Below are 26,375 nucleotides of genomic sequence, written 5' to 3'. Positions count from 1 at the left end.
AATCACCAACCTAGGTATGGGACAAATGCTACTGCAGTTATATACGGGTCCCTTTCAGTTTTATTGTGCATAATTAAAAGTGTATTGTGGGGACGAGGCATTTTTTTCAAGTTTTAACAAATTTGCTGGATGGTGGTGGTCTGACCACTTGGACCTAGACTGATCCCGAGAATCGGGGGTCCCGTTTTCTCATCCCTCTTCACTTCCAGATAGCCCTTCCCATCCGCAATGATGTAACTGAACAGAGTACTGACTGTGTATGTCCAGCTGCTGCTCCATTCCTCTCAATGGGCTGACGGTAATAGCCAAGTAGAAAGTGCTATCTTCATTAGTCCCATTGAAAATGAAGGGAGTGGCACTGCACATGTAAAACCGCCACTGCATTCAGTCTTATCACTGCGGGGTGCTGCAGCAAGGAGGACGGGGAAAACGGGAGCGCTATTCTCAGAATCGGTGGGGGTCCCAGCGGTCAGATCCTCACCTATCAGTTTTCCCTCATCCAGTGTATGGCTAAAACTTGCAAAAATGTCCAGTCTCTAGATTACCCCTTTAATACTATATATAAAAGGTAAGCAAGCACCGAGTCATGACTGACTCCTAGGGTGATGTCACATTATGTTGTTTTCTTGGCAGACTGTTTTTTCTTTATTGCGGTGTAGTTTGCCATTGCCTTCCCCAGTAATCTTTTTACCCCCCCCCCCCAGCAAGCGGGGTACTCATTTTGCTGACCTTGGGAGGGTGGGGGGGCTGAGTCAACCTTGAGCTGGCTACTTGAACCAAGCGAAGATTGAACCTGCAACCTTCAGGTCGTGAGCAAGAGCTTAGGACTCCATTTCTGCTGTCTTAACACTCTGCGCCACACAAGGCTCTATAATACCCTGTTTCCCTAAAAATAAGACATCCCCTGAAAATAAGACATAGCATGATTTTCCAGAATTTTTGAGGATGCAAAATGATTTTTCAGGCTTTTTGAGGATGCTTGAAATATAAGCCCTACTCCAAAATTAAGCCCTGCTAACAGTTAATTAAAAAAGTCAATTTAAATAGTGTCCAGGCAGCTATACATGTAAAAAAGTTAAACCTTTTTGAACAAAAATTAATATAAGACACTGTCTTATTTTCGGGAAAACACAATACTATATATATTACTATATATCACTATAATATACTGTGTAGCAGTTAAGAACTAGAGTTGAATTCAACCAATGCATCACAATCTCAAAAAACATATTTGGCTTACTATAAAATGTGTCTACCTTGCTTGCGGCCTCCTTGCCCGTTCATGCAGGGTTTGATGTGAGGAAGGATAGTCTGTACACTGTGCTGTGGTCTATGCCAGTGCTATATAAATACCAAGAAACAAATAAAATAGATTCCCCTCTGGGGATCTAGAGACTTTCATCACCTTTTCATTCAGTTAGGAAGCTTCTTGCATTTTGTATTTTCCCGGTAGCTGTGAGAGATTTGCAGAGCAGCAGAAACCATGTTTGTATCTTAGCTAACTAATAAAAGGAATATCAGTGCCACCCGGGAAAATAGGTTAACAAATCACTGTCCTGAATATAAATGACTGTGACAGAAAAGAACAACAACTTTTAGAAAAAAAATATGTATAAACTAATGGACAACTTTCAATGTCAGGTTTAACGGCCCCATTTATAAAGGCAAAGGGACACTAAATCTAGAAGTGAATGAAGAAAAAAATAATAAAAAAACACATTTAGCAGTTTATAAGACTTTCCGAAAACTCCTGAAATAAAGTTTATAGAAATTTATTAGAGTCCATTTTGTTTTGTTTCTTACCAGTTCTTCTGCGGATCTACAGAAGAGGGGGGCTTACATCTTTCTGGTGTCCATTTCAGATAACGCAATGATATAGTAACTTAAGGTGAGTTTACAAAAATAGTTGACTATTTTTGTGATTTCTTTACCTCCATTGCTTGTTGATGGAGGTTTCATTTTTTTCCTAAGGTTGCAGCTCTCCATTGATTGGATTACACTCAGTTTGGTTTTGGGTTCGGACTTCCTAATCATCTTATTTATGTGGTTTATCTCAAGGCGCTGTCCTACTCTTCTTATTAAGGTGAGTTTAGATGGAACCATTATCGTTCAGTCTAAAGGTGAGCCAACGACGAATGAGAACTGTTTGCTTCTTGTTCGTCATTCAGTTTCAGACAGCATAAGAATCATCGCCGGCTTGTACACTTCTCATTGCATTTAAAAACACTAATCGTTCATAGGAATGTGAAACGCTGAACAGGAAGTTCATGATTCTCAACGATGATCTGCCTGTCTAAACAGGCTCCACAAACAGGAACGAGCTGGTGATGATGTCATCGGCTCATTTGCTTGGGCAAATGGTAATCACGCAGTTTTCATTGTGTGTAAAGTTCATCTGAAAGAACCCATAGCTTCTTTTAGATGCAACTTTTTGACACACCTACTCTACGTCAAAATGACATTCGTGTGAAAGTAGCCTAAGAGCACTTTTACACGACCGCTTTTGTGTTCAGTTTTTCGTGAGCCAAAACCACTAGTGGAGAGAAAGTATAAATGGAAAGATTTGCAGTTCTTCCATATTTTGGACCCACTCCTGTTTGGGCTCACAAAAAACTGAACACAAAAACTGTTGTGTGAAAGCGCCCCAAGGGTGGCTCTACAAAGGACAACTATCGTTGCTAAAGTGTACCAATAACTGTGTGCTTCTATGCAGAGAAATGGTGGTTCACTTATTCAATTTTGTAATCGCTGAATGAATTGTTGGGAATGTTTACACGAGTCGAAATATTGTTTAATGATTAGTTGGGGGGCATAAGGCTTTTTAATGGGCGTGTATTTGAAATTTAGACTCTTCCCCAACACGCACTCATTGGTTGGGGAATCCAGTAAAAACACTGTGTGTTTACTGGACTCCACAGCCAATGAGTGCGAGCAGTTTTTGAGTTACACTCACTACTTTGGTCCCTCGCTGGTTCAGCGGAGAACTTGTTTTTCTTACCTGCAACAATTTGTTGTTTACTGGATCACATGTACCAGCTCTGAAAAAGGTTGGAGTAGGAAAAGACAAACTGGGCGCTATATATTGTGAGACGGTGACCGGCAAGGTGCTGGAGGGCAGGTATGTGTCGCCTAGGATGCTCTCCTATACGTGCCACCAAGCAGCCTGGGCTCGGTGGAGGAAGCCGGCAGTATGGTGTCAGTAACATTAAGTTACTGACACGGTGTAGTAAGTAAGTGGCTCCAAGCCGCATAATCCGGGCCGGCTTTTCCTGGAGTGACCAAAGCGAAGGGTGGGATGGTCACTCCCACGTACCAGGTGGGGCTGGTACCAGGCCATATAAAGCCTGGACCTACAGGGCCAGGAGGAGAGCTGAGACCTTTGCAGGTCTGAGAGTCCTGGCTGGCTGTGTGCAGGAGCCATTTGTGTTACCAGAGTGTAGACAGGGACGCTACCTGTTTAGTAAGTGCTCAGACGAGCAGGATTTACGTTATGTTTGCCTGATGTTAAGGCCTGTATTTTCCTTTGTTTGCTTGGAAATAAACCCAGGCAAAGCCTGGACTAAAGACTTTATCGCAAGTGTCACTGTCTCTGACTGCTTATGCCCAGGTTGCTGCCGATCCTAAACGCTAATCCCTCACAATATATATATATATATATATATATATATATATATATATATATATATATATATATATATATATATATATATATATATATATTAGTGTGTCCCTTATTTTTTAACTTTCTAAAAATTTAGCTCCCACCTACAAAATTTTAGCTTAATCGAACAACTGCGAGGCGGCTCCCAACCACCATGAATTTTGAAATTTTTGCCCAGAAATTCATTTTTTCAGTTAAAAATGTTTTCTAAGTTATTTTATTTATAATCACTTGTTAGCACTAGGATTGGAAATTAACCCTTTCCAATCCACTATCTGACATCTTCCTACATTCTGATTGAAGCTTTACACAGCTCCAATGTCAGAAGACGTCCAACAGGGTTTTGTTACCATCTATTGCCAGACACTCCACTGTTGGAGCCTCTCTGGCGCACACACACTGGCTTTAGCCAGCAGATGGCACCGTTGCATAACAGCAAAAAGAGAAAGCCTTTTAGGAAACCCTGAATCCAAAATTGGATTGGAAAGGGTTAATGCGAGTTTTCATTAATCCAATTAGCATTGCTATTGCTAAATTAAGCTGGCACTACAATTGATTTCACATGCAATTATGTTATGCGATTTGCACATTGCACAATAACATTGCATGCAGGACGTTTTACATGGTTCCCTGTATATAACGCTGTGCAACTTTGGTTTGTGTTATACATAGGGAACGTTATCGGGCTTTATCACTGCACTTGATGGAAGGACGATCCTGGTTACCAAAGTGGAATGAAAAACTTGAGAAGACGGTTGTTGTGAATGACGTTGCAGAAAGAGGCGTCACTCATTCAAGATTACAATAACATTCTCACAGAAGATGAAGCTGAGAAACAATTTGTGTTACAGATCGTTGCCGGAGACCATAAAAAATACCAAAATTCTACTAAATCCTCTCTTAGGAAAGAATAATGTTTAATGTTCGTTCGTTCACATTATGTTTTGATTCTATAGAAATTATTGTTGTAAATAAGAGTGTGCTTCTCTTATGGAAGTTGTGTGCGTTATTTAAAAAAACTAATATTTTTAAAAAATTTTCATGTTATTTCAGAAACTTTTTGGAATTACCTTTTGGGAAATTTGATTCAGTATGTTTTTAAACAATTGCAAGGGTTGCCTGGATGTGTCCACATACATTTCTCTAAGAAGAAAAAAGAAAATGGTTGAGACAGGGAAGAGTTTACTGCTTCTGAATGGGATTAATCATTGTGTAATGCATATACTATGTCCCAACTATAATATATATATATATATATATGTGTGTGTGTATGTATATAATGAAAGCCGACACTGGATTAACCAACCACAGCCATTCAATGACATCATTGAATGGCTGTTATTGGCTAACTCAGCGCGACGACGGCCAATGAAAGACGGCACTGGGTTAACCAATCAGAGCATCAGCTTTCTCGAGGCGGGGCATTTAAGCCCTGCATACAGAAAGCAATGCTCTGTCGGCGTTGAGGAAGGAGCTACAGCCTGCAGCGGCGCCGCAGATCATCGCAGAAAGCCGCGGGAAGGGAGTATTGATTTTTTTTTTCTACAGGTAGTTAGTCCGGCGTATAAGACTACAGGTATCCCAAACTTTATATTTTAACTGGAAAAGTTGGGGGTCGTCTTATATGCCCAGTCTTCTTATATGCCAGAAAATACAGTATATATAGTTATAAGATCCATATATATTATATGTATATGAAATTAATCACCTTTATTTAGCACCTGCATATTAAGTAGCACTTCTCGGCACCTGGTATTGGGTTCTGTCCTCACAATGTATATTCACCCATCTGTATGTTTTCTATATGTGAACATAAAACAGAGTACCAGTAGTAAACCCATGCGAACATGGGAACATACAAACTCCATGCAAATATTGTACTTAATCGTATTTGAACCTAGAACCCAAATGCAGCAAGGCAACAGTGCTAACCACTGAGCAACCTTCTGTACAGTATGATAAGATGGAACAGAATCAAGGAAAATATAATGATGGGTGTTACTAGAATTTTTTTGTGTTTTTATTTTTGTGTCCCTTTCCATGCACTGTTCCCAACTATTCATGAACACATCAGTAGTTGCTCATTCAGATTTTCCACCAGTGCTTGAGAGTTTCAGCCTCATCTTCTTATTGGTTGAGCGAAATGACCAACCAACCAAAAATATTCATAAGCCAATGAAGGTATATTTTACTGGCATAGTAGGATCCTCTATAGTGTAGTCAAGAATGGAGCCAAGGGTTGCCACAGGATGCGAGAGGTCAGAGGATGAGATGGGGTGTAGTCAGGAGAGTAAGAGCCAGGAGTGGAACAGAGGACTGGAGCCGAAACGGCAGAGGAAGAAGCATCTGCGATTGGGTGATGTGAGTAACCAGTCTCCGCCCTTAGTGGAGCAGAGAGTCACAGATATTAGTGCCAATGTCATACGAAGCCAATTAAGCTATTCGTTATATTTTAGCTGTCTGTGGAGCTGCACTTTAATCCCATGTAAAACATAAGTTTGTATCTTTAAATGACTAGTCATTCTCCACCGAAGGTCCAGATCCCACCGCTCACATGTTTAGCTTCCCCATTCCATAAGGACAATGTATATGAACATAAATACTCCTGACAAAGGAAGAATAATAAAAATTAATTCAGAAAAATAGGAACAGACTGTCAATCCTTATGTTTCCCATCAATGACACGTCGAGAGACAGAGCTGCAGGCTACCAAGAAGCAGAACATAAAATATCTCCCCGTCTACGCAGCAACATCTGCTCGGTTTCCCGGGCTGCATTGTCGGCTCTGCACCTTCTTGCTAAGTATGGTCCTTGTTATTTCACTCCTAACTTCATATTTCATTTAGTCTCAGAAATTTGGATGATAGTTTCACTAGGTTGCATTGCACTCAACTTGGTCTGTAATTTTCTACTATCATTATGTATTGTTAAAGCATAAGTACTGTGAGCAAATAAAAATCATGATCCCCTCTGAGTTGAAGTGTGACATGAAGCTCCTGGACCCCAATTCAAAATCTGTACCTGGGTCCTAAACATCATGCACCATTTACTGCACTAGTCAGGATCCACCTCCTTCTCACAGACACAAAGGAAAAGTTCCTCCTGTAACTCCCCTCCTGGTCTTGTATTTATTGTTTCAATGTATACAGGTCTTAGGGTGCTTTTACATAAGGTGACCAGACGTCCCGATTTAGGCAGGACAGTCCCACTTTGGAAACCTGTGTCCCACTTTCTCCAGGGTCCCAAGCGGGACAGCCATTCCGCTTTCAGAATATCTGTCCCACTTTCGGGACGCGGGGTCACCATTAAACTGATTACCAGCCAATGTGAAGCGGCTCCCTGGCTGGTAATCACTCTGCGCCGCCGCTGCCTGCAGTGTGTGCATCTGGGGCTCTTCCTCCCATCCTCTCCTTGATTCTGTAGGAGGAGATGGCGGGCGCACACACGTCTGCTTGCAGCAGCGCTGAGAAGAGGAGCAGTGGCGCTCTGAATACCAGGGGGGGAGGGTAAGCATCAGGGGGGCTCTATTAGTACTTGAGCTATTGTGGGGGGGGGGTCACTTTTACTACTGGAGTCAATATAGTGGACACTATTCATAATAGTGTCCCCTATATCAGCCTAGTGGTAATAGTATTACCACTGAAGCCACTGTGGGGAAGTACTATTACTACTGAGGCCACAGTGGGGATAACTATTACTACTGTGGCTAATATAGGGGTCACTATTACAACTGAGTTATAGGGCTCAAAGGCAAGGAAACGGGGAGCAGTGTATCATACTCACTGGATGCCTCGATCCTGTGCTGTGTCCCCGCGAAGTTGGCATGCGCATACCAGAGTTTCATAAAGGTGAAAGGGAAAGCATATGTATAGAGCCATCTGAAAAGCGTCAACTTCGCGGGGCGGCAGGGAGTATGAAACATCGCTCCTGGACTTCCTGTTCCCTTGCCTTTGAGCCCCATAACGTAGTCTATGGAGCTCAAAGGTGATGACAGTTTCCCTGTAATTACATATGTGACGAAGATTCCTATATTAGAATAGTTTGGATTTATGCAAAAAACAAGTTATAATTATAGGTACGTTTTAACCAATTCATGATGAAATGTCTATTGTCTATAAAAACATACTGCATACTCCATTGACCACAGGAACAAAAGGTTTCTATATCAATTTGCTGAAATGTTCCTCAATTGCCGTCGGTGTACAGAATAGCTTGAGAGCGCAGAAGTAGTGTTTGTACAAGATATATCTGGAGATCAAGAGCTTCGGATTTACCACCACGTTAACACCTTATAAGCTCATACGGTTTTCTATCATTATGTAGGATGCGGAAAGCCACAGATATCAATCCCAACCTTTGTTCTCCTGAGGAGTTTCTCCAACTACTCCATCGTTGCTGTAAAACAGTTTTCAGTATTACTATCTCCCAGGGAACACCAGCATTCTTCTGAATCCAAGTTTTGAAAGTATTGGTGTAATTGGTGTATTTTCACACTGCTTTGTAAAGTTTTCTTGCATCCAAGTGGTATTAGTTTTCTCCCACTGTCTCAAAAATACTGATCCATGAAATTAGTATTGAGTAGGATATCTGCATAGATGAGGGCGTTATTACTGAGTAGAGATATAAGAGGGCATTATTACTGTGTGGGGGGCATAAAAGGGGACACTGACTCTGTGGAAGGTAGTAAACATGGCCCTTACTGTGTGGGACCTCATTATTATCTGGGACACTGTGGATGGGGAGATTGTGCAGAGGTGTGTAAAAAGTCAGGAGGGTGCTGGAAAAGCAAGGAGCCAAAAATGTCTGTATGTCAAATTCTGCAGACACAGAGGCTGGGAAAAGACATCATGGTGGTCTGTGCCAGATGGAGAAGAAAAGGGAAAATTATTGATGCCAGTCAGAGGAGATTTCACCTGAGAGTCACTGTAACAGTACTGTAAGTTACTTATACAGTCTGCAGAGTGCTTGTGTAGAGCTACTATCTGCCATGTTATGGTGGAAATATCTTGCATAGTATGTTTTTTTTCAGTAGTAGTATGGTAATTTTCAGTCACTATGGTATGTGGTGGTAATATGTGATCATGGTGGTGCAGTATTATTTGTCCCTTATAGAGATGAGCGAGCACCAAAATGCTCGGGTGCTCGTTACTCGAGTCGAACTTTCCGCGATGCTCGAGGGTTCGTTTCGAGTAACGAACCCCATTGAAGTCAATGGGCGACTCGAGCATTTTTGTATTTCGCCGATGCTCGCTAAGGTTTTCATTTGTGAAAATCTGGGAAATTCAAGCAAGTGATGGGAACGACACAGAAACGGATAGGGCTGCATCTCAAGTTCCCAGGTCCCACTATTAAGCCACAATAGCAGCAAGAGTGGGCCCCCCTCCCAACAATTTTTACTTCTGAAAAACCCTCATTAGCAAGGCATACCTTAGCTAAGCACCACACTACCTCCAACAAAGCACAATCACTGCCTGCATGACACTCCGCTGCCACTTCTCCTGGGTTACATGCTGCCCAACCCCCCCCTGCACGACCCAGTGTCCACAGCGCACACCAAAGTGTCCCTGCGCAGCCTTCAGCTGCCCTCATGCCACACCACCCTCATGTCTATTTATAAGTGCGTCTGCCATGAGGAGGAACCAGAGGCACACACTGCAGAGGGTTGGCAGGGCCAGGCAGCGACCCTCTTTAAAAGGGGCGGGGTGATAGCCCACAATGCTGTACAGAAGCAATGAGAAATCCAATCCTGTGCCACCTCCATGAGGAGCTGCACACGTGGGCATAGCAATGGGGAATCCATGTGCCACACACTATTCATTCTGTCAAGGTGTCGCAAAGCTCAATCGACACTGCAAGGGGAAAGCCGTCTGCGCTCTGCCCCCTACCCAAGTCAGTCAGTGTCTTTGTGCCAGACAGGTCAAACACCACGATGGGAGCTAAGTTTGCACCAACAGCATAGGTGGGTCCTAGGAAACCCAAGACATGAACCAAAAATTGATCTGACCGGCCAAACATGGCAGACTTGCACCGCGCCCACGACATAGGCCTCGGCCCACAGCTTCAGCAATCCTAGGCTGGAAGCGGACTTTCACTGCACCAAGGACATAGGCCTCTGCACAAACCCTCAGCAATCGCGGGCCTACAGCGGACTCCAATGCTAGCGTAGCTGTGCACGTCTCATTAGCGCTGTATTGCTCCTGTAGTTTTTCCCAATGCAGTGCCCTGGATAGTAGAGCTAACGTCAGATTAAATACAGGTGGGCTTCGGCCCACACTGCATGCCCCAGTCAGACTGGGTTTTTTTATAAGTTGACACAGGCAGGTACAACTCCCTAATGTGAAGTCCGTGTGGACCCAAAGCATGGGTGGCTCCCTGGAACCCACCGGCGGTACATAAATAAATCCCATTGCAGTGCCCAGCACAGCTGAGGTAGCGTCAGATTAAATGCAGGTGGGCTTCGGCCCACACTACATGCCCCAGTCAGACTGGGGTTCTTTATAAGTAGACACATGCAGTTACAACTCCGTGTGCACCCACAGCATGGGTGGGTCCCAGGAAGCCACTGGCGGTACATAAATAAATCCCATTGCATTGCCCAGCACAGCTGAGGTAACGTCAGATTAAATACAGGTGGGCTTCGGCCCACACTGCATGCCCCAGTCTGACCGGGGTTTTTAATACATAGACACTGGCAGGTACAAATCCCTAATGTGAAGTCCCTGTGGACCCACAGCATGGGTGGCTCCCTGGAACCCATCGGCGGTACATAAATGTATCCCATTGCAGAGCCCTGCTCAGCAGAGCTAACGTCAGATACAATACAGGTGGGCTTCGGCCCACAGTGCATGCCCCAGTCAGACTGGTAATATGTACCTTAACAGTAACCGCGTTGGTGGGAATGTGGTGGCGACTGCGGACCTAGTAGCGTGGTTTTATTTATTTGGTTTTCGGAATGTGGCCAGCATTAAGTGGGCCGTGGCGGGGGGATGGTGGGGGGGCTCTCTTGTTGTGTCGGTAAAGGTGAAATTCTTGGACTGCCACCAGACGGACCAATGCAAAGGTATTTGCCAAGAATGTTTTCATTGTTGGAGGAGGAGGGGGATGTTTTTGAGGCACTACGTGTCCTCTCGACGTGTCCGTGGTTATATGCACCTTAACAGTAACCGTGTTGGTGGGAACTGGCCTCCCCGCCATCATGTCTTTGGGAAGCCTCCGTTTCCACACCCCAGTGGCATAGCATTAGCAGCGGTATAGGCAGAGCCCAGAATTAGTAACATTTCAGCGGTAGCATTAGGGACAGGCCCCAGTAACATATCACTAGCAGCATTATAGGGGGAGCACAGTATTAGTTCCATTTCAGTAATAGTAGCACTCAAGACAGGGCAGTGGTAGGCCTTAAGTATTTTGCTTCAATTTTTTAGAATGGTGAGGTGAAAAAGCAGACAGACACCGTATGCAGCGTATATATGTATACTGTTTCCCTGTGGCGGGATGACAGCGATCATCTAACGGACACAGCAGAGCCAGGAAACAATTATGCGCAAGCCTGCTGTAACGCTTAGCTGCGTATTAATTAGGACTACTACCCCCAGCATACACGCAGTACACTGAAGACGGTCACAGGCAGCCCAAATATAGTATTTTTCCCCAATTTTTTTGAAAAAGCCCACTGCCTATATAGCCAGTATATCTCTTTCCCTGTACCACTGTCCCTGCCTCACCAGTACTGCCCCTATACTCTGTAGAATGACTGCAGACTGAGGATGCTATGGTCTGCACGCCCGATATACAAAAAAAGTTGTGCAACACTGCTAAAAGCAGCCTCAACAGTACTGCACACGGTCAGATGTGGCCCTAAGAAGGACCGTTGGGGTTCTTGAAGACGAATATAACACCTAACACTCTCCCTATAGCAGCTCCAGCAAGACAGCACTTTCCCTGATCTCTGTCAGCATGCATCTATGGCGAGCCGCAGGCGGGGCAGATTTTAATACTCCGGTGTCACCTGATCTCCCCAGCCACTCACTGCAGGGGGGTGGTATAGGGTTGGAATGTCGCAGGGGGAAGTTGTAATGCCTTCCCTGTCTTTCTATTGGCCAGAAAAGCGCGCTAACGTCTCAGAGAAGACAATGAAAGTGACTCGAACATCGCGTGGTGCTCGTCTCGAGTAACGAGCATCTCAAACACGCTAATACTCGAACGAGTATCAAGCTTATCTCTAGTCCCTTACATAACGTTATTCAGATTAGTCCGTATAGTGTTGTTTAGTAACAGTATATAGTTAGTACAAATGGTGATAGTATTTCTGTGTTATATATTGTATGTGATACTATTTTTGGGCTTGCGGTGATATATCCGTGCTTCGTTGTTTGTTACACTTAGCAGCCTAGTTTTCTTCAAGTGTGACCTGGCACAAAATTATTCCTTCACGTGAACTTTTACATGAGGCTACTAAATCTTCATGCTAGAGGGAAGGTGGGGGGAGGGGATCATTTAAAACTTTGCTATGGGGGCTCAGCGTTTTTGAGTTTTGCTTCGACTCTAAACATATTAAAAAACATGGGTGCTGTATCAAAAGCCAAAGCTTTTGCTGTGCAGCACTCCAACTTAAAGTGGTTGACCCACTTCTTAGATGTTTCGCTGCAGAAAGCAGACAGCGACGTACTTTGCGCAGTGGCCGAGGTTGATAATGCAAGATGAGTTCCAATCACATCAGTAGTACTCGCCCTGCAGTACCAATGCGGGCCACTGTGCAATGTACAGAGTTGTCTGCCTCCTGCAGAAAAAACAGCTAGAAGTGGGACAACCCTTTTAACCCCTTAACGCTCCATGATATACAGTTACATCATGCAGGTTCAGGGTTTGTATGGAGCAGGATCAGGAGCCTATCCTGCTCCATACAATGCAGGTGTCAACAGTCTTTGACAGCCGACACCTGCCTGCCATAACCAAAATCAGTGCTTATGCTGATCGCAGTTGTTAACCCTTTAGATTCTACTGTCTATTCTGACAGCAGCATTTAAATTCCCCAATTGGAGCTTGAGGTTTACTTGAATGACCCCTCATGATGAGATCGCAGGGTACCACTCAGTTGCCATGGCAGCCAATGGCATTCTAAAGGCTCCTAGGACCACCACTGCAGATTGCCCTTTACAATGGTATTATGCTTTACTAGAGGAGCATTCAAATGATTGCAAGTTCAAGCCCCTTATGCGGATTAAAAAAACAAAAAAGCAAAAATGTGTAACAACATAAATATTTTATTAAGTATAAAAAAGGGAATAGAAATGATAGAAAACCCTTATTCCATATTTATAAGAAAAAAATAAAAAACACAAGTGTATTTGGTATTGCTGCATCTGTGACAGTCCAATTTATTAAAGTAACACAATCTTTAGGCCATAGAGTGAACATTGTCAGCAAAAAAAATGTCAGAATTGCTCTTTTTTTAGTCGCCCTGTCTCCAAGAAAAAAAATGTACTAGAAAGCAGTCAAAAAGTTGTATGTACTCCAAAATGGTACCAACAAAAACTAGAGGATGTCCTGCAAAAAAATGAGCCCTCACACAACTATGTCGACAGAAAAATGAAGTACTTAAAATTAGTACAGCAACAACGAAAAGCAAAAAAAAAGGCTATATAAATTTGGTGTTGTTGCAATCATAGAATAAAGTTATGCTATTTTTTCCACGGTGTGTACGCTGTGGAAACAAGAGCTCCTCCTTCCTCGAAAGACGGCAGAATTGTGTTTATTTCCATTCCATTTAACTTAGAATTTTAAAAAGTTTTTCAGTATACTATATGGTACATTAAATAGTAAGGTAAAGCTAAAGTCCCCTGGTGCAAGCACCGAGTCATGACGGACTCCTAGGGTGACGTCATATAGTGACATTTTCTTGTCAGTCTGTGAGTTTGTGGGGTGGTTTGCCATTGCCTTCTCCAGTCCTCTTTACCCCCCCCCCCCCCCCAGCAAGCTGGGTACTCATTTTACTGACCTCGGAGGGATGGAAGACTGAGTCAACCTTGAGCCGGCTACCTGACTCAAGCAGGGATTGAACCCGCAACCTTCAGGTCATGAGCAAAAGCTCAGTATATTATATGGTAGATTAAATAGTATCAATGAGAAATACAACATGTTCTGCAAAAAAACAAGCCCTCAGACATCTACGTTGATGGATTTATAAAAGTTATTATAGTGTACAGAAGTTTCTAGATGTTTCTAAATGATCTATGTGTGTCTTGTGCTTATGTATTGTCAGTGTCTTCTATGTGAGTGCATTTGATGTGTATTGCATAGCTGCAGCACTGTATGGGTTACTGTCTGGGTTATGGCTGGCAAATGTATCTTGTTCCATGTGACCTTGTCATATATATGTGATTGCAAGGTGCATGAGAGATATCTGTTCTGTCTGGGAGTCTTCTTGATTTGATCAAGAGAGAAACCTGCCTGCACACAGACACCTTCAGTATGTGTGTAGTGAGGATGGAAGAAACAGAGCGATTGCTACGTGTGTGTCCTGGGCCCAATCTACCCAGACCTCTATGCTGAAGATTGGAAGAACCGCAAGTATGTGAGAACCCCACCGCACAGAGCTGTGTGCCTATCCTAGAGAGTGAGTGTGTACCGATAGAGAGTTGGCGAGAGAGAAGGAGCTTGGCTTGGAACAGAACCCCGCACATATCTGGGCGTGCAAATTCAGCTGTCATCGCGTGATTCCTCCCTGTCACAGCACAAATCCTCCTGCACCAGTGTCCTGACGGTGGATGTAAATTGTTTTAGACTGTTTTTCAAGTTTATTCTTCAAGTAAACAGGCTTTACCGACCATCCCCGGCTCAGCCTTAAAAAGTTAACTCTTTATGGACATCTTCCGGATTCACCACAGAGGACGGAACGGTGGCGTCACATGTGGCAAAGACTGAAGGTAAACCACAGTTGGGTTACCTCCCATTTAATAGCTTGACCTTGGTTCCTTAGACTGGTCTCCCTATTACCTTAAGGGGTTAAACTAGGCAAAGTATATGAAAAGCCAATAAACCATACAAAGAGGAACTACAGGAATGAAACATTTCCTAAACTGATACTGGACCTTTCAGGCGCTCCTTGACCTTTTCTCTAGCACATTGTTATACATTCCTATGCAATGCTATTTTGCTTGAAAATACTTCAAGAAATTCATTTTTCGCCTTTATTTTTTTTTTCTTCTTTATCAGTTGAATATTTCTACAAAAATATTCTTGGCACGTCCGCTGTCTTTTACTCTTGTCATAAACATAAGAAGGCTTGTTGTGATAACTTAATGTACTGTACATCGCGAGTTGTTTATGCTTGATAAGACAGCGGATTTGTCTATTCTGTACATGGCCGCAGCCGCCACCAGTTCCTTAGCAGCAGAAAACAAAAATTCAAGGCACACAGCTCGGATAAAGAGTATTTTGCTACAGAGGCCAAGTAGGGGAGTTCAAAGTCAGCCACAGCCAGCTGAGTCAACAATGAGCCATTCCCAATGGGTGTGAAGAGTCTCCGGTATAGCTAAGAATGGATGGTGGGAAGATAAGGTTATATATATCCCTGCTGCATTGCTTTAGTATCAAGCAATACAATATATACCATTATACAATCTAGGAATCACACCTAGTACAAAGTCCCGTCTGTTTTATGAATTCTCTTCATGCACCATGTTAGTGTACAGTTTCGAGGGTTTAGTGCGCTTTTCGATACAAAACACATTTAGGAAGCCTTATACTCACTATGATCGCCAGGGATCCAGAGCGGTGGGTCCTTTGCAATTAACCATTGAAGACCTAACCTCAGGTTTTCACCAGTAAACCCCTTTAAAGGGATTATTCTGGTCTTTATCAGCTTCCCACCCCAGGACATATAGCTCCTGGGTGTGCAGGGTTTGTATAGAGCAGGATTGCAAACATGGCGGATGCTATCTGTCTTTAACCCCTTGCGACTTACCATCCGTGAGGGGAGATGAAACTTTGACTTTTAGAACTTTCTTTTAAACTTTTTTACTTTATTTTACATGATTGCCGTTATCCTCAAGGATCCGATCCATGTAGCTTTATACTACACATATGGAGCTGGGTAGACAGCACATGTCCAACAGGTTTGTATGTAGAGCCCACGAGGGTAGCAGTAAACCACATTTCAGGGTTTGGATGGTGGAAGCTCATTCATACCTCAAAGGCCAGGAATGATGCTTGAATGAAGAAACTTTATTAAAAAGGTAACAGGACACTGGCTCAACTTTCGTTTCAGGTAATGGCGGGGCAGACTCCTGAAACAACAGTGAAGGCCTCTCTACCTGGGACAACCAGATTGGATATCTCGCTCTCCTGAGAGACAGGTCACCAGTCTCGCACACCTCTTTCTGCAGCTCTACTCACTTTCCGCCTTTACGGTCTTCAGGGACTCTTCGCTAGCACTCGGCAGACATGTCTTATCACCTTTGCTATAGGAACTGCACTGCGCTCTGTAGGAGGGATACACAAATCGTGGCCACCCCCTGTAATCACGTGATCTTGCCCCACCAATCGGCCGGCAAATAACTTACAATAGATGTTAAGTTGTTACCAAGTGTTACTAAAATAACATTTAGCCACAAGGTGGGGAACCTACTCTACTAATGCTTCATAGTGGCTTAAAGTAGCACAATGCGTAGAGGTAGTACTCCTCAACACATGAATTCTCTAGAGCTTTATACCAAATACATGGAGGCTGGTAGATGGTACATGAAGTCCCTATAGCTTTATACTATACTAGCTTGTTACCCGCGACTTTGTTCGCATGGATTTTGCATTTTTTAATGTAATTTGTGTGTTATCGATCAGGAACACCTTGAGTCCAGAGCAGGCCTGTACCCAAATACTGATCAGGAACACCCAGAGTCCGGCAGTATGGAATAGAACCCCCATCAGGACATGGACACAGGTAGAACCAGCTGTGTTATCAATCTGTCATCTCACAACCCTAGTAATGTGGAGCTCAGTGTCCTCTCCAGGGGACTTTCATTCTGTCCCACTAAAACGCTTGACAAAACAGAACTCTGTAGCGACATGGAGGAATATTTCAGAAGACTAAGACTGAAAGAGTTCTTCCGTGACAAAGAAGACACAGGATTTTCAAGCACCCAAACACAGAAGGAACTTGGGGCCAAAAAGAAGTCTGATTGGACACCCCCTCATGACCGCAATTCCACTTTGGACAAATATATAGACTCCTTTAGGCATGTGGTACAATCTACTATACTGGACAAGCAGAAACCTGCAGGGTTGAAACTTTCCAAAACTACATAAAGCTGGCAACCCAGGGAGGCCAATTATCTCAGGTGTGGGAACCCTAACTGAAGGAATCTCAAGATGGGTAGAAGGTGTCCTCAAACCACTGGTGAGAAACACAACCAGCTATTTGCAAGACACCACGGACCTACTGAACAAAGTATCAACCATAGGTACCCTCCCGATGGCGCCATCCTGGCCATAGTGGATGTGGAATCCTTACATTTCAACATCCCACATGAAGATTGACTGATCTCCTGCCAGGCACACCTTGAGGCCATTGGGGTTGCCTCTGAATCCATGTTACAACTCACAAGATTCATTCTCACACACAATTATTTCTCCTTTGGCAAAGAGATATTCCTGCAACTCACTGGAACCGCCATGGGCAGTAAAATGGCATCGCAATATGCCAAACTTTTCATGACAAAACTGGAGAGGGACTTTCTGGCCTCCTGCTCCAGCAAAACACTGGTTTACTTACGCTACATTGATGACATCATAATCATGTAGACCAACACCTAACAAGAACTACTGTATATACTCAACTATAAGCTGAGTTTTTCAGTACATTTTTTTGTGCTGAAAAAGCACCCATCGGCTTATACTCGAGTCAGGAAAGGGTTGAAAAAAAAAGAAAAAAACAATCCATACTCACCTCCCAGCCGGCGTCTGTGTCCCCGACGGCGGTGCGACAAGCTGCTTGAATTCCTGTGTTCCCGGCAGCGGTGCAGCAAGCTGCTTGAATTCACCCCGCTGTCACCTCTGCTGGGATCTGTCATCCCAGGCCGTCAGGGTGTGATTGGCTGTGAATGATCGAGCATCGGCTGTGATTGGCTGGCGCTTGATCCAATCACAGCGCTTACTTACACAGCGCTGATAGAGATGGCAGAGCCGAGCAGAGAGGACAGCGGGGGATGACAGCAGGGAGAATTCAAGCAGCTTGCTGCACACACACAGACGCCGTTTGGGAGGTGAGTATGGTTTTTTTTTTTTACCCAGTATATACTCGAGTATAGCTTGGCTTATACTCGAGTCAATACGTTTTCCCAGTTTTTTGTGGTAAAACGTATTGACTCGGCTTATACTTGAGAATATACGGAAATAAAATTCCATGAGAGATTCAATGTATTCCACTCCACCATATACCTGACATTAAAGGGGTTGTCCCGCGCCGAAACTGTTTTTTTTAAATTTTCAATAGCCCCCCCGTTCGGCGCGAGACAAACCCGATGCATGTGTTGAAAAAAAACCCCGGATGGTACTTACCCGAATCCCCGCGCTCCGGTGACTTCTTACTTACCTTGTGAAGATGGCCGCCGGGATCTTCACCCTCGGTGGACCGCAGGTCTTCTGTGCGGTCCATTGCCGATTCCAGCCTCCTGATTGGCTGGAATCGGCACACGTGACGGGGCGGAGCTACAAGGAGCAGCTCTCCAGCACGAGCAGCCCCATTCAACACGGAGAAGACCGGACTGCGCAAGCGCGTCTAATCGGGCGATTAGACGCTGAAAATTAGACGGCACCATGGAGACGAGGACGCTAGCAACGGAACAGGTAAGTGAATAACTTCTGTATGGCTCATATTTAATGCACAATGTACATTACAAAGTGCATTAATATGGCCATACAGAAGTGTATACCCCAACTTTGTTTCGCGGGACAACCCCTTTAAGCTGCTCATATACCGAAATCAACTTTTTGGACACCACCATGAAAATTTCAAACAACTCAATACAGACATCCCTATACTGGAAACCGATTGATTGGCCCACATACCTCAGATGGGACAGCATCTACCCTAAACACATCAAAAAGTCAATTGTTTACAGTAAGGCCATCAGATACAACCGGATCTGCTCCAACCCAACAGACAGAGAGGAACATCTATACCATCTTAAAAGGACATTTTTAAATCCGGGCTACCATCCCACCTCAATTGATGACCAGATCACCAGAGCCACCAGGATACCCAGGAATCAACTAAAGGAATGTAACTGGAATATGCTGGGTCAGCACAGTTCTGTACACTACATTTTTGGTTTTGTCATCTTTTGCTAGGAAACCCTTTCTTACACTGCTGAGGAAAAACTAAAGCTGCATTCTGATTGGTTGCTATGGCCAACACAGATTTTCTTTAAAATCTCAATCCATGTTAATGTGTTTTTTGTTTAAGTTTTAATCCCAGGCAATGCCGGGTATCCCTGCTCGCCTAATAATTGCATACGTGCGGCAACGACATCTAGCCTCATGTATCTGCCCGTTTGGGGAGGCCTAGCTTATGATGTGGACCCCCTTCCCCTCCATTCCGCCGCACTTCCTAATCGCTTACATGCGGCAGCAACATCTGCCCTCATGTGTCCACCCGTTTGTGTAGGCTTGCTTATGATGTGCACCCCCGCACAGCGCCGGCGGCGGAACGGAGATGCGCCTGTGTACCACCAAATAAATCTGTCTTGTCGCACTCTCTAGATAACTCTATAAATTTTTGAGATAAAACACAGCCTATGTCCTTCCTCAGGATGTAAGCCATCTCCCTGCCAAATCTCATCACAATCGCTTCAGTGGTTTACCCGTGAAAAGGTAACAAATGGACAGTTACTTTTACATTTATAATATTACTATGGATACATGTGGGGGGGGTCTGGAACGCAGACCGTAATGCGAATGTTGCCTGTATCCAAATTAAGAGGAAATATTATATAGAGTACTCATAGTTGAGAACCATAATGACCCACTATACACAGACTTAGTAAATCAGAATGAATTCTGTTTATTGTTGTACATTGCTAGTTTATATGCAAGTTGTAAAGAAGGCGTTTCCAATATGTTACCTGATGACTTTTGGCGACTGTAAATCAACAAGCTTTTCTAAACAAAAGGTATCAACAAAACTGTTTGAAGTAGACATAGAAACAGTTACAGTGTGATAATAAAGATTGATTCCTGGCTGTCTACTGGATGAGTACTTTTGTTAATTACATTTCTCGTTTGACTAGAAATGTAATCTTCAAAGTCCATCAACAATTTGCACATCAAAAGAGGGGACATTGTTTCTAGTTTTCACATAGACAAAACTGGTCCAGCCACCTACTGGGAGTCAGCACAAAGTTGGTAAGTTGGTATTCAGTAAGATAGCTGAATAAAATCTAATTAATCATACATTTAGTATTCTAAAATCAATATTCAAATAAACGCTTGAATATACCTTTTTACATATGATTCTATATCCAAATTCTACTAGCAACTTCCGGAATGTTTTACATAGAATACATAACATTATATAACCAAATAACTAATGTCACATTTATTACACTGTTTCCTTATCTTTCTTATGTTAGGTTATTGATTAATAATGATTGACCCCTATCATTCCCCCATTTGGACATCAGAGCCACCATTATCTCCTGGTTCTGTCACCCATAGGTGCCGGGTTCCCAGGTAGGAATGGTGCACTCTATGTCCATCAAGATATGAAGACATAATATCAAATATTGCAAGTCAATCAAGTTTACAATACAGTAATCTTAGATTTATCAACATCAATATCGTCATCGTCATATTAGACACTTAAAGGGGTGTAGAAAATCGGCATTCAGTACATTTAGCTATTCATAAAATTATTACCTTAATTGCAATATATATATATATATATACACATAAGATTATACTAGTCGGACGATTGCAGAGTAGCTGTTACTTCTGTTGCCTTAATTCGTTGGCATTTCCTGATTTCATTAGAGTCACAAGTAAAATTACAACATTCTTCAGCCAAGCAACATTTCTCACCTAAAACCGAGTTATATTCGTCCAATGTATATATTCAATGGTATCGCAATGGGAACAATATTCAAATAAATTAAGGAAGGTGTTTTCCTGAACAACATTGTCATCTACTACATCACTATCATTGTGAACTATTGAGCGTATGTCTCGAAGAGTCTCTACAGGAGTGGGGACAGATAATAGAAAAGTCCGCAAAATGTCCTCTCCACTCCTGAGGTTGGGCATACATGTGTGGGAAATATTTGCCCATCCAGTCCATCGCTTCTCCATGTGGATCGTTCGTAGTGGTGTTTCCCAATAAGAAGACAGTCCAATAAGACAAAATGTAGATGTCAAAGTCAAAATGTCCATTACCTCCCCCACCCAAACAACGCCGGGATCCCACCCATCACTTTTCCTCTGGCTCGGGAACTTTCTTGCAGTGGGAGGCATGTATCCACTTTCACAGAAGTAGGCGTTGACAACAGAACTTGGTATGGTCGTCAAACCTTGGGTCCAAGGCCTTTACTACGTGTCTTTTTGCGACCACCCAATCTCCAGGTGGCAAGAAATGAGTCCCCTCTAGGTTGTCAGGGTCTGGAATTGGGGAAAACACTAGATCGGGTGTTATTTTCAGTTTACGACATAGTTCTTGTACATATTCAATAACCTTATCACACCCCTGCTGTAGGGCCTGTGGATGGTACAGGCCTAATCTTGGCATAGAGCCAAACAACACTTCTTTTAACTTAAGCATATAATTTTAGTTCTTTCAACTTTGTTAAACTCTGCGGGTGGTATGGAGTGTAAAACGCTTGTTCCACTCCCAGGCTGACATCACCTCTCGCATCACTTAACCTGTAAATTGTGTACCTCTGTCACTCTCAATTGTCTCTAGTACCCCAAATCTACATACAAGTTCTGACACAAGTTTAGCCACTGTACATTGTGCGGTGGCTTTGAACAGGTCCACGCACACAAGGACGTACTCATACCTGCCTTGATTTGGGAAGCTGGATGTAATCGATTTGTAATCTCTGAATAGGATACAGTGGTCACTTCACATGCCTTCACATATGCCTTCGCCAACCTGTCCAACCCTGGAGCATACCATACCTTGTCCATAACAGAAACCATGGCATTCCGAGAGGCATGCACTTTCCCGTGAGCTAGGACGGCGAGGTGGGGGTAGGCAGCCGCTGGTACATCATCTACGTCCCGTAGGACGCCAAATCCCAAATCAACAAGAGTGGTGGGACCAAGATCCAACTTACAGCACAAGGGGTCTTGCGTACTGTCCAGGAGGGCTGCAGCCTTGGCTGCCCTATCCCCTTGTTCTCTGGTGACTGCCCCTGCGTGTGTGAACCTTTATTATGGCCACCTGTCCTGGCAACATGATAGCTTAATGGGCTTGCCTTGTGCCGTGAGAAAGCTCCTGGACCGCCAGATGGGTCCATAATCGTGTGCAGTACCAAAGGCGTACCTGGAATCAGTGTAGATATTAGTAGTGGTATATTTTTCAATCGTACAGGCCTCAGTTCCTGCGCTGACATGTGTGGCGGCAGTGGCTTTTGTACAAGTATCTCATTCAGTGTGACTACTTCAAAACCTGTTACAAACCTTCCTTCGTCATTCAGGTATCTAGATCCATCCACAAACATTTCAAGGTGGGGGTTTAGGAGGGGTTTGTCAGTGACATGTGCGAACCCAGCTGTCTCAATCATGCTGGTGTTCTGCGTCAAAAGCCTCCTCTTCATCATCAGTCAGAGAATTTGCAAAGAGCTGGTCCTCTGTACTTACTCCCCCATTTGAATCAGTGTCACCTAATGGCAATAAGGTGGCCGGATTCAAAGTGGTGCAACGTTGAAATGAGACATTGGATGAAGAGTGTAAATGCAAGTTCCATTTTGATCCGTCTAGCAAGAGACAGATGTCTACGGCTTACCTGTGTCAGGATACCATGTATGTCATGTGGGGTGTAGATCACCATGGTGTGATCTAAGAAGTTTCTCTTTGCTGGCTTTGCAGCCATTCTACTCTGATGGAGGAAACACAAAAGGCTTAGTGATGCATTGAGGTAACTATTTGTGTCAGCCGTACATAAAAGAAAATAAAAACAAATCATCAACATATTACAAGAGGGCGGTGCCCTCGGGAATTGGACAGGCGTCTAATACCAGCTTCATGCATCTGGTGAACTGGTATTGGGCTATACTGTGCCCCTTGTGGCAGCACTATCCAACAGTACTGCTTTCCTCTGAAATTAAATACAAACAAATACAGACAGTCTGTCGAGGTCCGTCTGACTGGTAGCCCAAAGGCTCAAAGGAACGACACTAAGAACTTGTTTCTCTGCGTGCGTAAAAGTGAAGACAGGTAGAGGTGTCGCTAGGTCTGCTGCCATCCGACAGAAGGTCGGGTGACTTTCAGACCTGGGGTGTATACGAGCCTCACCGGACGGGTGAAATTCGATACAAGATCCCAAGGATCCCATCATTTCGGTTCCCAATATGCTTTCAGGACTTTCCAGCACAAGGAAGCGCATGAGGCATCGTGACCCTTTAAACATTACCTCTAGCGGTTCAGTTTCTGCCAGCTGAATTGGCATTCCTGAAACCCCTTGCACCAATTACTGCTAGACAATCAGGCTGGTATTCTATTTAAAATAGATCAGAATCTTGTAGCAAAAAAAAATTAAAAATTTAGAAATTGCTGACCTGCAATACCTGGATCACCTATGTCAGATGTCCAGTTCCTTGGGCTAAGCAATGACTCAGGAATTGGAGTTTGTCTTGGAGGTGGCTTACTATTTGTCAGGACCTGCGGAAAGCTGAGTTTCTGCAGTAGCTATCAAGACAAATACATGAGCCGGATCTACCAAGAGAGCAGTTAGTTTACAAACCTCCTCTGAACTGTCACTTGAGGTCTCAACCCGTACCGATCCATCCAGTGAAAATTTGATGGATGCAGATAAGGCTTGTAAGATATTAGTACAAATAACAGACATGAATTACAACAAGGCAGAATAATCCACAAACATGTATTCATATTGGAATATGATATTCTTTAAGCAAATTCATTATTAATCTGATCCTGCCTGCAATGTCTCATCAAATTTGAGAAGGGAAAAAAAAACTTCCTAACTGCCCAAGCTCCTCACCCCCTCCTTTGTAGACAAAAGAAGGATGAAACATTACCTACTTTTACATTATCTAGCTCCACCCCTTCGATGCTGGTCATCTGCATGTCTCTCCTACAGAACATTCTCTCAGAGACAGTGCAGTACTAACAGCATTTAGCAGTGATATAGACGTCCAACCAATTACAGAACTGACATTTACACAAAAAGCAAAAAAAACTAAAATATATCTTAAAAATCCCTATATGTTCTCTATTTTTAAGACCGTGTAATTCACATAATTCATTACAAGTTTCTTATTTCATCAGCGTCTGTCTTCCTTTCTATGACACTGAATTTTATCTCTATGAAACAGAACAATAGCTAAGATATTAATAAGCAACTAAAACATTCAGACTTTAAACAGCATTAATTATTAGTAATTACAAGACGTATACTTCTCTCCTAGGCTGGTCTGTGTGGAGGGTGGAAGACCTCTTCCTATTGTTCTTCCCTTCCATCTCCTTACATCACCTAGCTCCACCCCCTGTGGTCTGGCTCAGCGTTTGGTCTTTCTTGCCTCATTTCATTTCTAGCCACCGGACAGTATACACACCATATAACACAATCTAACTCTCATACGGGCCCTTCATTAATACACGAATTCACACTCACTGGGGTTTTTAATTCACTCATACACAGACTGATAAGTAATACACGAATTCACACTCACTGGGGTTTTTAATTCACTCATACACAGACTGATAAGTATCTCATGTGAAGTAGAAACTGGGATTGTATTTACTGTACATAGAACTTCCCATATTGAACAAAGTATATATATATTTAATATAATACAACATAGGGGCTATTTCCTGTGCAGCCAAATATAACCAATTCTCAATTCACATTTCTTTGCAAAGACAAGTAGGCCCTCTAGTCTACAGAGAAACTTCTCCAGACAGATAGCAAAGCTGTATAACAGGTTCCACTGCCTGTGACCATCTTCTATTGTGTGTAAATAACCTGGGCTGACTATTTAAGATTAACCCAGAATGTAATACACTTGCCCCCACCTTACAAAACTGCAAATTCACACTCACTAAGGGGTTTTTTTTTTTTTTGTTGTTTTTTTTCATTCCTATACGGACTGATAATATGTGAAGTAGAAATTGGGATTGTATTTACTGTACACCAGACTTCCAATAATGAGCGAATTATGTATAGATAAGAAAAACGCTTAGTACCGCGGTTTTTACACAATTCGCTCAGAATAGGCTACCCAATGACAAACATAATACAACTTATGCCCATTTCCACCCACATACTTATATTCACCACTCCAGATAGCAACTATTATTACCGTGCATTGTTAAACCTTCTACCTTTCCTTAACTCATTGACTTGCTTTTTTTTTTTCTTTCTTTTAACAAGTTATACTACACTTTCTTTGTTCCCTATTAACCTGCACAGTCTGCTTACACCATTCCTTACTACAGAGACAATACAACCCCCCATAGCTCATACCTTCTTTACACTCAGGAAAAAAAAACAAAAAACCACCCAGTATATATATACTTCATTGTTCTTTTGAACCCCCACAGATGTGAGTGGGGTATAACTTTCTTACACTTAGAAATTAGACATTACAAGAACACTAAGACGTACAACAAAGATTAGTTTACATAACAACAAGACTTACAAGACAAACAATAGTGGTTATTTGTCACATAATTGTCCACAGATTTTGCATGAACTTACTTTATGTCCCAGAGGGACACAAACTATAAGAGGATTCCCTTTCTCTGATAACCCCTTACTGCCGTATCTATACTTGCCTTAATCCATCTGTCTAACATATTTTTATACAACCTTTTGACTATCTCTGAATCTTTTCCCCAAACGTGCTGGTCTAAGACTCCCAAAATTCTAAACACCTTACTACATTCTTCTTCCCACAGCTAACGTGCCTTCTTTGTCTTTTACTATTTCTCTAGCTGATTTCCATATAGGCATACTACTTGCCCTGTACGTTTCCCATATTGTCTGTTCCTTTATCTAAACCGGCGTCTCTGATATCTTTCATATGCTTTTTTTCCGTACTGTTACCAGAACTCATAGTTAAAGGTTCCTGCTTTCTAAGTCCTATCTTTCTATATTTTATATCCCTATTTGTCACCCAGACCTCTATTTGTCACCCAGACCTCTATTTGTCACCCAGACCTCTATTTGTCACCCAGACTTCTATTTGTCACCCAGACTTCTATTTGTCACCCAGACCTCTATTTGTCACCCAGACCTCTATTTGTCACCCAGACCTCTATTTGTCACCCAGACCTCTATTTGTCACCCAGACTTCTATTTGTCACCCAGACCTCTATTTGTCACCCAGACCTCTATTTTTAAGGGAACTTCTGGTGATATTATAACAGACTTAGTAAAAGCAAATTATGGCTAACATGACACAGACTATCAACGTACAGATTTCAACAATTACTACAGGCAACATGGCAATATACACACAAGGGTTCTTCCGTCTAGCACGGT

The sequence above is a fragment of the Eleutherodactylus coqui genome, chromosome 3 (genome assembly GCF_035609145.1).
Source record: "Eleutherodactylus coqui strain aEleCoq1 chromosome 3, aEleCoq1.hap1, whole genome shotgun sequence".
Classification (NCBI taxonomy): Eukaryota; Metazoa; Chordata; class Amphibia; order Anura; family Eleutherodactylidae; genus Eleutherodactylus; species Eleutherodactylus coqui.
This window is presented reverse-complemented; position numbering follows the sequence as displayed.